This window comes from Pituophis catenifer, unplaced genomic scaffold, assembly GCF_029215685.1.
Source record: "Pituophis catenifer annectens isolate HBS135680 unplaced genomic scaffold, rPitCat1.0.hap2 SCAF_2, whole genome shotgun sequence".
Lineage (NCBI taxonomy): Eukaryota > Metazoa > Chordata > Lepidosauria > Squamata > Colubridae > Pituophis > Pituophis catenifer.
Window position 1 is genome coordinate 165,513,133 of NW_027256882.1, and position 13,062 is coordinate 165,526,194.

A 13,062-nucleotide genomic window follows, 5' to 3' on the forward strand; every position below is an offset into this window, starting at 1 on the left:
CTCAGATGCTCCCTTGGTCAGACGGCCATAGCCGAGTCCAATAAGGAAGAAGGTAAAGGAAGATGATCTATCTACCTCTAAATTGGGGTTTCAACTCAGGACTACTAAGAAAAATTTAGTAGAAATTGTGGGTGCTCCAACACTAAATTTTAAAGAAGAGATTGGACAACCATTTGTCTGAAATGGTATAGGACAGGGGTGTTAAACTCAAGGTCTGGGGGCCAAGGTCTGGCCTGCGGGGCTGCCCTGGAAACAGCATAGGACCGGGCCACGGTGCCTCTGCCAGCGAAAATGGAGCTCAGGAGGGCCACGCGCATTTGACCTTGGGGGGCTGGGGTTAGCGTGGCCAGGGTGGGTATGGCCACCTTGACATCACTTGTGTTGGGGGCACCTGTGGGGGCCTGAGTACTCTGCCAACAAAAATGGACTCCCGAGCTCCTTCTTTGTTGGCAGAGGGTTGCAGGAGGCCGTTGCAGCCGAAAATGGAGCTTGGGAGCCTGTTTTCGCTGGCAGTGCTCGGGCCCCCACAAGTGCCTTTGACACGAGTGAAATTGAGCTGGCCACACCTATCCTGGCCCCCCAAAGTCAAACACAACCCTGATGAGGCTCTCAATGAAATCAAATTTGACACCCCTGGTGTAGGGTTTTCTGCTTAAGCAGGGGGTTGGATTAGAAAACCTCCAAGGTTCTGTTCTGTTCTATTCTATTCTATTCTATTCTATTCTATTCTATTCTATTCTATTCTATTCTATTCTATTCTATTCTATTCTATTCTATTCTATTCTATTCTAGCCTAGCCTAGCCTAGCCTAGCCTAGCCTACTCTACTCTACTCTACTCTACTCTACTCTACTCTACTCTACTCTACTCTACTCCACTCCACTCCACTCCACTCCACTCCACTCCACTCCACTCTACTCTACTCTACTCTACTCCACTCCACTCCACTCCACTCCACTCCACTCCACTCCACTCCACTCCACTCACTATTCTATTCAGTATTCTATTCTGTTATTCTGTTAAATGGCAAAGATTCTCCATTTGTAACAGGCAATGCCAGATACTAAATCCAGCATCAGCCTTCCAAGGAGCTTCTGAGTATTCCCAGGGAGCACAACAGTGGCTAGTGTAAGAGCCCTTTCCTGCAATGTTTTCTTCTACAGTTTGCTTAGCAGAGAATGGAGGGCCAGACCTGCTCCACTTTTCCAGCTCCAGCTAACAAGTTTGCTTAGTTCCAAAAGAGACAACATGGCACACAATACAGTCCTACCTTTGATAGAACCAGCTGGTAGTCTAACTGAAGCCGCTCTGAGGTACCTGCACAAGTGTCAGCTTTGGAGGTAGTGATAACTGTAATACTTTCATTTGGTATGTGATTATAACAAAGTGCAGAAATAAAAACTGTTTTATGATCTGAAGTAGTATCACCAAGAAAACCATATAATAATCAATGTAAAACATTTCCTACCAGTCCAAGGGTCAATTGCCAGTTCTCCGCTGGCAACCATCTTATTGTGATGGGCACTGGAGTTGAAACGGAAGCATTCCCTTCTCTTCATGGGGAATAATTTCCGGAATGGCATTCTGCTGGAGGAGTGGGGGAAGGACCAGGAAGTAGATTCCCCCACCCAAAGCTAACCTTGCCTCTCACCGTTCCGTAGGAGATACACTCTTGGTGAAGTAGTGCCTACCACATTACTCATACAACAAGAGATGGTTTTAAATATCATGCGCCCTGATCAGCATCACTTCAGGCCCCTCCTACTTTCTCCTTTGTGAGGTAAGTATGATGTGTCCAGTTGTAACAAATGAAGGCCCACCATATTATTTCTGGATTAGCAAGTCACTTACAAGGACACAACTATACCAAATTCTATACAGGTAACTTCAACATGGGGAAATGGCCATTCAGCACATTTAAAATAACATGTTAGCTTCCTAATGACTGTTTAAGCAAGGTATATATTCAATCTTTGTCTTATACAGTAAGATAGTAACGTACATATAGCCAATGAAAAGGATGAATTGTGTTATGCCTGCCTTTGAACTATAAATTCTGTAACTCTTTTAAGCCTATTATGTGTCCTGCGGGGCAGGCAAGTCCTATAATATTCTACAGTTTCTCTTTATTTGTTACTCTCCATTCACTGGGCATGGAATCATCATTTCACAATGTAGTTTTTTTTAAAAAACTATATACTAAAATCATAAGAGCCAAGGTAAAAACCAATTCATTAATTCTGTGATCCATTTCCAAAAGTGGATAGTCAGATGCCGCTTGGGGAAGGGAAGGAGGAAGGAAGGAAGGAAGGAAGGAAGGAAGGAAGGAAGGAAAGGGAGGGAGGGAGGGAGAGAGGAAAGGGAGGGAAGGAGGAAGGAAGGAAGGAAGGAAAGGGAGAGGGAGGGGAGAAAGGAAGGAAAGGGAGGGAGGGAAGGAGGGAGGAAGGAAGGAAGGAAAGGGAGGGAGAGAGGAAAGGGAGGGAAGGAGGAAGGAAAGGGAGAGGGAGGGGAGGAAGGAAGGAAAGGGAGGGAGGGAAGAAGGAAGGAAAGGGAGGGAGGGAAGAAGGAAAGAAAGGGAGGGAGGGAGGAAGGAAAGGGAGGAAGGGAGGGAAGAAGGAAGGAAAGGGAGGGAAAGAGGAAGAGATGAAGGAAGGAAGGAAAGGGAGGGAGGGAAGAAGGAAGGAAAGGGAGGGAAGGAAGAAGGAAAGAAAGGGAGGGAGGGAGGGAGGGAGGAAGGAAAGGGAGGGAGGGAGGGAAGAAGGAAGGAAAGGGAGGGAAAGAGGAAGAGATGAAGGAAGGAAGGAAGGAAAGGGAGGGAGGGAGGAAAGGGAGGGAGGGAGGAAGGAAGGAAAAGGAGGGAGGGAGGGAGGGCTCAAACTGTGGAAACACTATTCCCCCTAGTTTTCCTATCCAAATAACAAGTGGATATTGTGATCCCATTTACCTAGACGGCTGTAGTCTGGAGAAGGATGAAGTTACATCAGTACCTATTGCACTCCAATTGCCACTTGTAAGCAAATAAGTTCATGTAAGTAGGCCAATACATTTGTGTGTCTTCAAAGAGTTTTTCTTTCTCACCAACCTCTCTATTTCTTTACCTCTTTTTGTCAGCAAACTCTGCTGATTTAAGCCTTTCTCATGAGGACAAAAGTATCCATTTCGGTCATTCTGATGGAAAATTCACTGCCAAAGCACCAACAATTGAACAATGGTTTATAAAGCCAGCAGGTTACAGGAAGTCCCTGACCTTTTGCGGATGGACCAAGGGGAAGAGCCACAAAATTATACTGGGCTTATATTTAGTTGATCAAAAACAGTTTAAATATGAACTAGCATAAACCTCAAATACAGATGGAATTGCTTATAATTGATTCAGAAACAAGAGAACCGGAAAGGAACTCAGGCAAAATACTCTTCATGATGTAAAATAATTAAAGGCACATTCCTGAAATGGAAACATGGATTAATACTGTAGGAAGTTAGCACCCACCCCTTTCCTGGAAGAGTGAAATATTTTAGGAAATATGAAAAAGGCAGAATATTATATTTCCCTGGGAGAAGCATATTTTACAGACAAAGCAGCTCCCACCTTCCTGCCCCCCACCCTTTGTCAATGGGCCATTAAGGCTTGGGCCAGTCTATTCTACATAACAAAGATCTGCCTCCTTCAGGCAGAGCCATAGTAGGAATTGCCAATGATAGGATTAGCCCTCTACACAATAGTAGCAGAAACTCACCACATGTGACCTGGGAAGCACATGTGACCATCAGCCAGCAAGGCCCCCACCCCCTGGGAGTCTGACAACCAATCAGGATACTCTTTCGGGGCCCCAAGAAATGCAGAGCCAGAGAGAGCATAAAAACCCGAAGATTTACTGTATCAGCCCTTTTCTGTTCAGGAACTCAAGCCATGTGATCCTGTCCACCATTAAACCATCTTTCCAAGCAGTCTCCATGTTTCCAGTGTCTGTTTTCCCCACTTGGAGCAGAACCTAGAAGGATGTTTCTTCCAACAATTGGCGAGCCAGTGGGACTCCAAGCTAACCTAACCAATGGACCAGGGCCAGGTAAGCCTCCCTTGCTAGCAGCAGACCCATTGAGTCTGTGGGTATGTTTTCCTGGACCTTGGCCATTTGGAACTAGGTTTTAAAGGGGTTTTGAGTTTGAGCTCAAAGGCTGCTTGGAAAGAAGGTGAGTACCTCTAAATTTTAATTTTAAAGTATGGAAAAGCATGGGAAATTTGTGTATGCCTGCATGTGTGTGAGTGAAGGCCCTTCTCCCAAGTACAGTTGGATCTTGCTTCCTCTGTGCATTTCCTAGCCGCAGAAAGACTAACAGTCTGGAGAGCATGGGGGTTTTGCCAGAGCACAGGACCTTCTGTTAGGGAAGGAGGAAGTGTGTGTGTGGGATTCCACCTGGAAAACAGTCTGATTTCACCTCTTTGAGTGACCTCTAGCCGCACCTCTGCCTACTGCTAGCTCCACCAAGCCATGACCGGTAGGATAGAGAAAGCAAGGGGGGGTTGCCAAATGTGGAACTTTGTGTTTAAAAGGAATGGAAGCCAAGCGAAAGCCAAGCGTGTGAAAAAGGGGGGGATTAATAAATTGTGAAAGGGAAACCCGGTTTTGTCCAGCCCAGACACGGGGCGAGCGTGTGTGTGTGTAAGAGGAGGTGCCCACACCTGGCTGCAGGGGTCAGCAGGTCCTCGCGGATCCCCTTTTTGGATCCGAAAAGTTGTGGTGATTCCCTAGAGGAAGGGGCCCATACTTCGCAAGGGAATCGAAGTCCTTCCCAGAGCTTTTTCCTCTGAAAACTGAGAGCGTGCCACCCGGCTAAGTCGAAGTGATCCTTCCGGAGAAAAGGAAAGGGTCATGGGTAGCGATAGTTCGCGGGTGGCGGGGACCCCAGTAGATGAAGTGCTCGCGGCCTGGGACGCCAGGCGGGTGCCCATATTGAGGGGCATGGATAAAAGGAAATTAGGAAAATTGTGTTAAAAATGGGCTTTGCTAAGAGATAACACCGGGAAGACAAATTTGGCTAAATAAAGGTACTTAAAAGAAAAGGGAAATATATAAATAGGAATGTTGGGTTTTTGTTTGTTTTGTTTGTTTGTTTGTCTCTCTGTCTTCTATGCAACCACGTGGTATGTTTAAGATTTGTGCCTTCCCTAATTTAACTGAGATTTATGTGGGAATGATCAGTGTGTGTGAAATCTCAGAGTTCTGTTTTCTTCTCTTCATCTTCTGTGTTTTATGTGTGTGTGTCTTTGGGCGCCCTTGAGGTAATTGTAACTGTAAAATGTATCTGATCTCTAGAGACAAGAATTTTAAATTGTTAGAAAAGAAAAAAAAAAGGTTGAAGCAATGAAAATGGGGGAGAGAGAGAAAAAAGAAAGAAAGAGCCTTTGCCCTGTGTTTGTCTGGCCAACAAACACAGATTAAAGAGAGCATTTCATTTCATTTCTGTTTTTTTTCTCCTCCTCTCTCTGTATCTTAAAGTAACAACTCAAGTTTATGAGGAAACGTTTTAAGTTTGTTTACAAGGAAAAAAAATCAGTCTTGCATTTACTGTATGTGTTTAAATGGGTTTACCTGTTCATCTCTTTCCTGAAGCATGTGAATCCAGATTTTTCTTATCTGTTGTGTCTCCATTTTGTTGAAACTGCATTATCTGTTTAGTAACTGCAATACTGTTGTGTTGTTTCTTTTCAAACTCTGCCTGCAAGCTATCTAACCCCCCCCCCTCTCTAATCCTGTTACAATGCCTTTCCTGGGAAGATTACCCACAAAAAAGGGGGAGGGGACCCTGTTCTCATGTCTTTCAGCCCTGCACAAAGGACTCTGCAAACTGTGGAAGCAGAGCACATGGATCCAGATGCTGCCTCCAAAGGAGACCTTCCATCTGATTGAACCAGGAATTGGGTTTGAATCCAGTCTCCACTGAAAGTCAGCACAGCAACCAGAGTGGAGCAGACCTTTCCAAGCCTGACTGACCAGCCTTACCACCAAGCATTTTACCAGCAGATATGAAAGAAAAGACCCTGAGATGTACAAGTAAAGACCAAAAGACTCTTTTCAATCCTCAGAAGACAGCTGGAAAGACTATGGGTGGAGGGTGGAAATTCATTGTAAAGTTTTCTTTCTTGTCTCATTTATATTGTAATCAGTTTATTGTAAGAATTGTATTTGAGAGTGGTTGCCACAGCAAGTTATGTACACTCTAGATTTCTGTCTAGTGGGGGAGGAGAAATGTGTCCAAAATGTTTGTATTGCCTGTATTGTAAAAGTAGCTGCATACACATGCACACACAGAGAGACACACCATTCAGAATTAGATTGAAACTATTTCCTTCACTTACCTCCACACAAAGCTTCTCCTAGATTGATTTTTGCTCTGTAGCACTAAAAGCCCAAGTAGTCTTATCTCCCTGCTAATTCCATGGGGAAGGAAGCAATACCCCTCAGGCAATTCCCTCACTTGAAGAGATAGCAGAAAAGTGATCTCCAAAACCCAAGCCCTGACTGTGACTCACAAATGATGCTGCCCAGTTGCCCAGTAAAGGAAGATATATTGCACTGGTGGTCTCATGAGTAGAAATCCCAGGGCTCATTATGTGTAACACCAAAAAAAAGAAAAAAAAGAAAAGAAAAAGAATGGATATTGTACACTGGCTAACCTCAATTTGGACTTACAAATCCTGGATGCGCTAAACTAAGAGCTAGGACAGGTTCAGTAACCAACCCTTGGAAATGGGCAGCCTGTAATTTAAAGGAAAACTATGGCTGTGAAAAAATTTTGGGACATGTGCTTGCTTGAAACCTGACTGGAAGCTCACAGAAAGTAATATCTGAAGTCTGAAATTAATTGGCATGGAAAATTGGATACTGTAAAATTCTTACCAGAAATTTTTTCCTGGCTGCTAGACCTTCATGGTTGAAAGCTTTTGGAAGCCACTGAAGGAATCCTTTTCTGTTGCCTCTATCAATGCCTCCCCTTTGCATTAGAAAATTAAAAGCACCCATTAAGCCTCCCTGATGTGATCAATTTTAATCTTTTGCCAAGAACTTGTTTCAAAACTCACAGTTTTGAAAAAAAAAAGAGTAGGGATTGTAGGAAGTTAGCACCCACCCCTTTCCTGGAAGAGTGAAATATTTTAGGAAATATGAAAAAGGCAGAATATTATATTTCCCTGGGAGAAGCATATTTTACAGACAAAGCAGCTCCCACCTTCCTGCCCCCCACCCTTTGTCAATGGGCCATTAAGGCTTGGGCCAGTCTATTCTACATAACAAAGATCTGCCTCCTTCAGGCAGAGCCATAGTAGGAATTGCCAATGATAGGATTAGCCCTCTACACAATAGTAGCAGAAACTCACCACATGTGACCTGGGAAGCACATGTGACCATCAGCCAGCAAGGCCCCCACCCCCTGGGAGTCTGACAACCAATCAGGATACTCTTTCGGGGCCCCAAGAAATGCAGAGCCAGAGAGAGCATAAAAACCCGAAGATTTACTGTATCAGCCCTTTTCTGTTCAGGAACTCAAGCCATGTGATCCTGTCCACCATTAAACCATCTTTCCAAGCAGTCTCCATGTTTCCAGTGTCTGTTTTCCCCACTTGGAGCAGAACCTAGAAGGATGTTTCTTCCAACAATACCTTTAATATGTGAGTTAATTTCTGACAGATTGACACCAGAGATGGTATTCAGCAGGTTCTGACCAGTTCTGGAGAACCGGTAGCGGAAATTTTGAGTAGTTCGGAGAACTAGTAAATACCACTTCTGACTGGTCCCATCCCTATCTATTCTCTGCCTCCTGAGTCCCAGCTGATTGGGAGGAAATGGGGATTTTGCAGTAACCTTCCCCTGGAGTGGGGTGGGAATGGAGATTTTACAGTATCCTTCCCCTGGAGTGGGGTGGGAATGGAGATTTTACAGTATCCTTCCCCTGCCACGCCCACCAAGCCACTTCCACCAAGCCATGCCATGCCCAACAAGCCTCACCCACAGAACCAGTAGTAAAAAATTTTGAAACCCATCACTGATTGACATCCCACCCCCATAGAAGAGAAAAGGACGTATAGGAACTTACATTCTTGAGGCCTATCTCCTTACAGGGTGGGAATTCTTTAATCAGATAGTCCTTACTAGGGACTGATTGACATGTCGTATTTTTTGGAGTATAAGACACACCGGAGTATAAGATGCACCTACCTTTTTTGGTGAGGAAAAGAAGAAAAAGAAATCTGCCTCTGCCTCTGAGCAATTTTGCCTCGTTGCAGCAAACAGCAAACAGCCTGCTTTACTTTCATTTTCAGTAGCTTGATTAGCACAAGGAAAAAAAAAATCTGCTCCAGAAATTTACCTCTTTGCAGCAAGCAGCAGAGCCCTGCGCAAAACAGCTGAGAGCAAATCAGCTGAGAGTCAGGAGGCCGATCCAATCAACTTGTGCTAATTAGGCTGTGTTGAAGCTGAAAGGAGCTATTTTTTCTTGCTGTTTGCTTGCAAGGAGGTAACTGCTGCGAGGCAGAGGTCAAAGGGTAGGGGTCAGTGGGTGGGCGGGGCTACATTCGGTGTATAAGACACACCTAAATTTTCATCCCCTTTTAGGGGGGAAAAAGGTGCGTCTTATACTCCGAAAAATATGATAATAATAAAAATAGCATCTTTAAAGCACATTAAATGAGAGATATAGCAAAGGGAATTAAAGAAACATATACAATACACAGCAGTATTATAAGCAAACAAAAACTTGACTCTGTACTTATTTATCTCGAGTTCCAACCATCGTCATTCACATACCTTCCCACTTTGGCTATAAAATATTTTTTTTATATGTTTGGCTTTTGCTGATAACCTTAAAAATCTACCCCTTGTTTCAAAGTGGGTAAACTAGAATTACTTGAATGATTCTGGCTGCTCCCTGAACGTTTTTATATATACTTGTAAATGTTTAAACCACTCCATTTGTCACATGTCATCCTGTTTCTCCTACCTTGCTCAACAAGATTCTCACTGACTTATTCTAACTCGTTTTTTGTTTTTTTTTTTAAAAGGAGGAGAAAGAATAAGGTGAAAGTTATCTTAAAATGGAAGCATATAAGTGCTATGTAATTAATAATTAATTACTGCTCTGCAAGTCAATTTGAAATAGGAAAGTCTTGATTTCTAGCCATTTAATTAGATAGCGATTTGTATGATCCTTTGATTGTATGGATCACAAATCATTGTATGAATTGTGGCAAGTTCTCAAAGTGATGGGAGTGCCAGACTATCTTATTTGTCTCTTGAGAAACCTATATACGGGTCAAGAAGCAACAGTGAGAACTGGACACAGAACCACTGATTGGTTCAAAATTAGGAAAGGAGTTCGGCAAGGCTATATACTGTCGCCCTGCCTACTTAATGTATATGCAGAGCACATCATGAGAAAGGCGGGGCTAGATGAATCAAAAGTTGGAATTAAGATTGCCAGGAGAAATATCAACAACCTCAGATATGCAGATGACACCACCCTAATGGCAGAAAGCGAAGAGGAACTAAAGAGCCTCTTGATGCGGGTGAAGAAGGAGAGTGCAAAAGTTGGCTTGAAACTCAACATTAAGAAAACTAAGATCATGGCATCCGACCCTCTCAATTCCTGGCAAATAGATGGAAAAGAAATGGAGGTAGTGACAGATTTTATTTTCCTGGGCTCCAAGATCGCCACAGATGGGGACTGCAGCCAAGAAATTAAAAGACGCTTGCTCCTGGGGAGGAAAGCCATGGCAAATCTAGGCAGCATTCTAAAAAGCAGAGACATCACCCTGCCAACAAAAGTGCGTATAGTCAAGGTTATGGTTTTCCCAGTTGCAATGTATGGCTGTGAAAGTTGGACCATAAGAAAGGCCAAGTGCCAAAGAATTGAGGCCTTTGAACTATGGTGCTGGAGAAGACTCCTGCGAGTCCCTTGGACTGCAAGGTGATCAGACCAGTCAGTCCTAGAGGAGATCAACCCTGACTGCTCTTTAGAAGGCCAGATCCTGAAGATGAAACTCAAATACTTTGGCCACCTGATGAGAAGGAAGGGCTCACTGGAGAAGAGCCTAATGCTGGGAAAGATTGAGGGCAAAAGAAGAAGGGGACGACAGAGAACGAGGTGGCTGGATGGAGTCACTGAAACACTAGGTGTGAGCTTAAATGGACTCCAGAGGATGGTAGAGGACAGGAAGGCCTGGAGGAAGGTTGTCCATGGGATCACGATGGGTCGGACATAACTTCACAACTAACAAAAACAACAACAAAAATTTGTATGAAGTTTGGTCTAGCCCCGTCATTAAAAAAGGACAGTATGGAAACAAGCATACTGTTGGGTATGAATACGGTACGGATGTAACCTCCTAGTTTCATAATTCTAAAATAGCAGTGGAGGGTGTGGTCCCATCACAGACGTCAAAAACAAGCCTCAACAGCCAAGCCAGATAACTCCAGCCAGTTTAATGATGGGAGAGTTGCTAACCTCACATCTCTGGCAACCAAAATGATGTGAGCTAAGCTGAGCTGATTTATGTGGCTCTACAGATTTCTCTGGAGAAGGTTCTAATACTAGGAAAGGTTGAAGGAAAGAGAAGACGAGGACAACCAATAGCAAGATGGGTGGACTCAGTTACAGTGGTGATGACTGCACTGTTAGATGATCTGAAAGACTAAATTACGAGATACGTCATCCAGGAGAAAATTTATGTGGCCACTAAGAGTTGACACTGGCTTGATGGCACATAATAATCAATGTGTCTTGTTGCTGTGAATTCATCGGCTGCAATGGAGTGATACAGAGCTCCACATACTGCAAGCATGCACCGTGGAGCAGTTTATTATTTTTAAATATTTTGCTCTTGAATAATATTCGCAGAACCTTTACAAAAACACTAACTGGGCTTCCAACATGTCCAAAGTTCTGCTAGGTTTAAAGCAAGAGGAGGAGAGGAACAGTGTTATTCTTCATTCTATTCTGGATTATAGTGTAGAGTTTACTAAGTAGGATTCTGTTCCTATATATATATTACAACAACTTTGTGATAAGCCACGTCATTCTGGCCCAAAGTGAGTTCCCTGGTCAAACAAGGTCTTGAATGATTCATATCCAGGATCATTGAGTCTCAAAATTACCTACTTTTATTTCCTTCCTATTAAGAAAGGACTCATAATTTAGATAATTTTATAGATTATAACTTTGGGGGGGGATTACTGAAAAATAAGGAGTTTTGGCTCTAGTCTTCCCCCAAATCATCCATGGCAGGAGTCTCCAACCTAGGCCAATTGAAGACTTGTGGACTTCAACTCCCATTCTGGGAGTTGAAGTCCACAAGTCTTCAAGTGGGCAAGGTTGGAGACCCCTGATCCATACCACATCTCACCCTGAACCTCCCTGTACTGAAGTTAGGGAGAGAATATATGGAAATTTTCACTCAGTTTAGAAGTGGGAATCCTTCCAGGGCAGGAAAATGAGATTTCTATAAGGTTTTGTCATCTCCTTGAACACCTCTTGCAGAACTACTTGTGAAATCACCATGAGATTATAAATTGGATGAAGACGTTGCTTAAAATAACTGTGACTGATAAGCCAATTATGCTATTTACTTACAGTATAAGGACTGTCCTCTTTCTCTCCTACTTTCAGTGTATCTTTTGTAAAACATTGGTGATTTGAAACTGGATTGTATGAAACACTATTTCAGTCTCCCATTTTGTAACCATTCTCAATCAGATAATCTTGTCCATTGGTCACCCTTGAAGAGCTATAGCTGAGATGTCTCAGTTCTGTTAAAGCAGGGGTGAAATGCTCCTGGTTCGGACCGGATCGCCCAATCCGGTAGCGATGGAGGCGGTGGTTTGGAGAACCAGTAGCAAAAATCCCTGGGCCCCCCGTGCCCAGCTGAGCCGCACAATCATCAGAGTTCAGAGTGGAGCTGGTCCCAGAGCTGAAGCACAGGTGGGCATCTTTCAGAGAGAGAAACCCATCCTCTGGGCCACTAAAGTTCCCCTCACAAATATCACGTTTTATGCCACATCCGCAATGGTTGGCATTTAGTGGCAATATCCAGAGCTCAAAACTATTGAGGATCTAATGATCTAATACTGGGTGTTAAAAGAAGGAAACAGTATCAAACATTGCCATCACATTCTTCATAAGTAACCTGCTCTCAGCTTCCCATCGTATCGCTCTCTCCCACCTCCAACTCAAACCTCTCCCTCCCAGTCCATGAGCACCCTCCCCGCCCCTCTCCAATCTTACATTCCACTCTTCCAACCACCCCCTAGAACAAAACTACACAATTCTCAATGCTAGTTCTACTTTTGCCTATATTCATTTGATGCCTGGATATCTTGAGTTATGTAATCACATATTTTACATCTCCAAACAATCCCCTTCCGTCCATTATCCCTGAACCACTGGAGTGAGATGCTGACACAATTTCAGTTCTATCTTGCAATGCCCATCCCCAAGTCCAGGCCAGGGTAATCTCCAGATCTAGCAATTATTCAGGCAGTCCAACAGGTAATTTCATCTGCTGACAAATTATGTGCATGAATCTTCTGGAGTGATTTTATTTGGCAGAGACATAAGTGCAGGCAGATTTATGTCTGGATGGCTCCGCCAATTTATTAAACTAATTATATATCATATTTTTGTTTTTTTGCTTGACCTGATTTCTACTGCACAGGCTCCTCTCTGCCATATCTCAGGTCATTGTTCCTTATTGGAGGGCTGTTGCCCGCATGGGACAACAATACTCCGAGCTTCACCTACTTATAATTGCTGAAGTGGATTATAAAAATTTTAAAAACTCCAAGACAACCAAATGTGGCTGCCCTCCATGTCTTTCCTCTTACTAACCTACTATCTTGGTTTATCACTTTCCACTTGTTTTGATCTGTTCCCTGGGCACACTTGCAAAACAGAGCATGAGTCAAGTAGCCATTTTTATTTCTACAAATGTCAATGGGGATTGATAAGGTTTGATGACTTTCTGGAATATCAATGGAAAGCTGGTTTTCCACTTCTTTATTATCTTAAAAGTAAT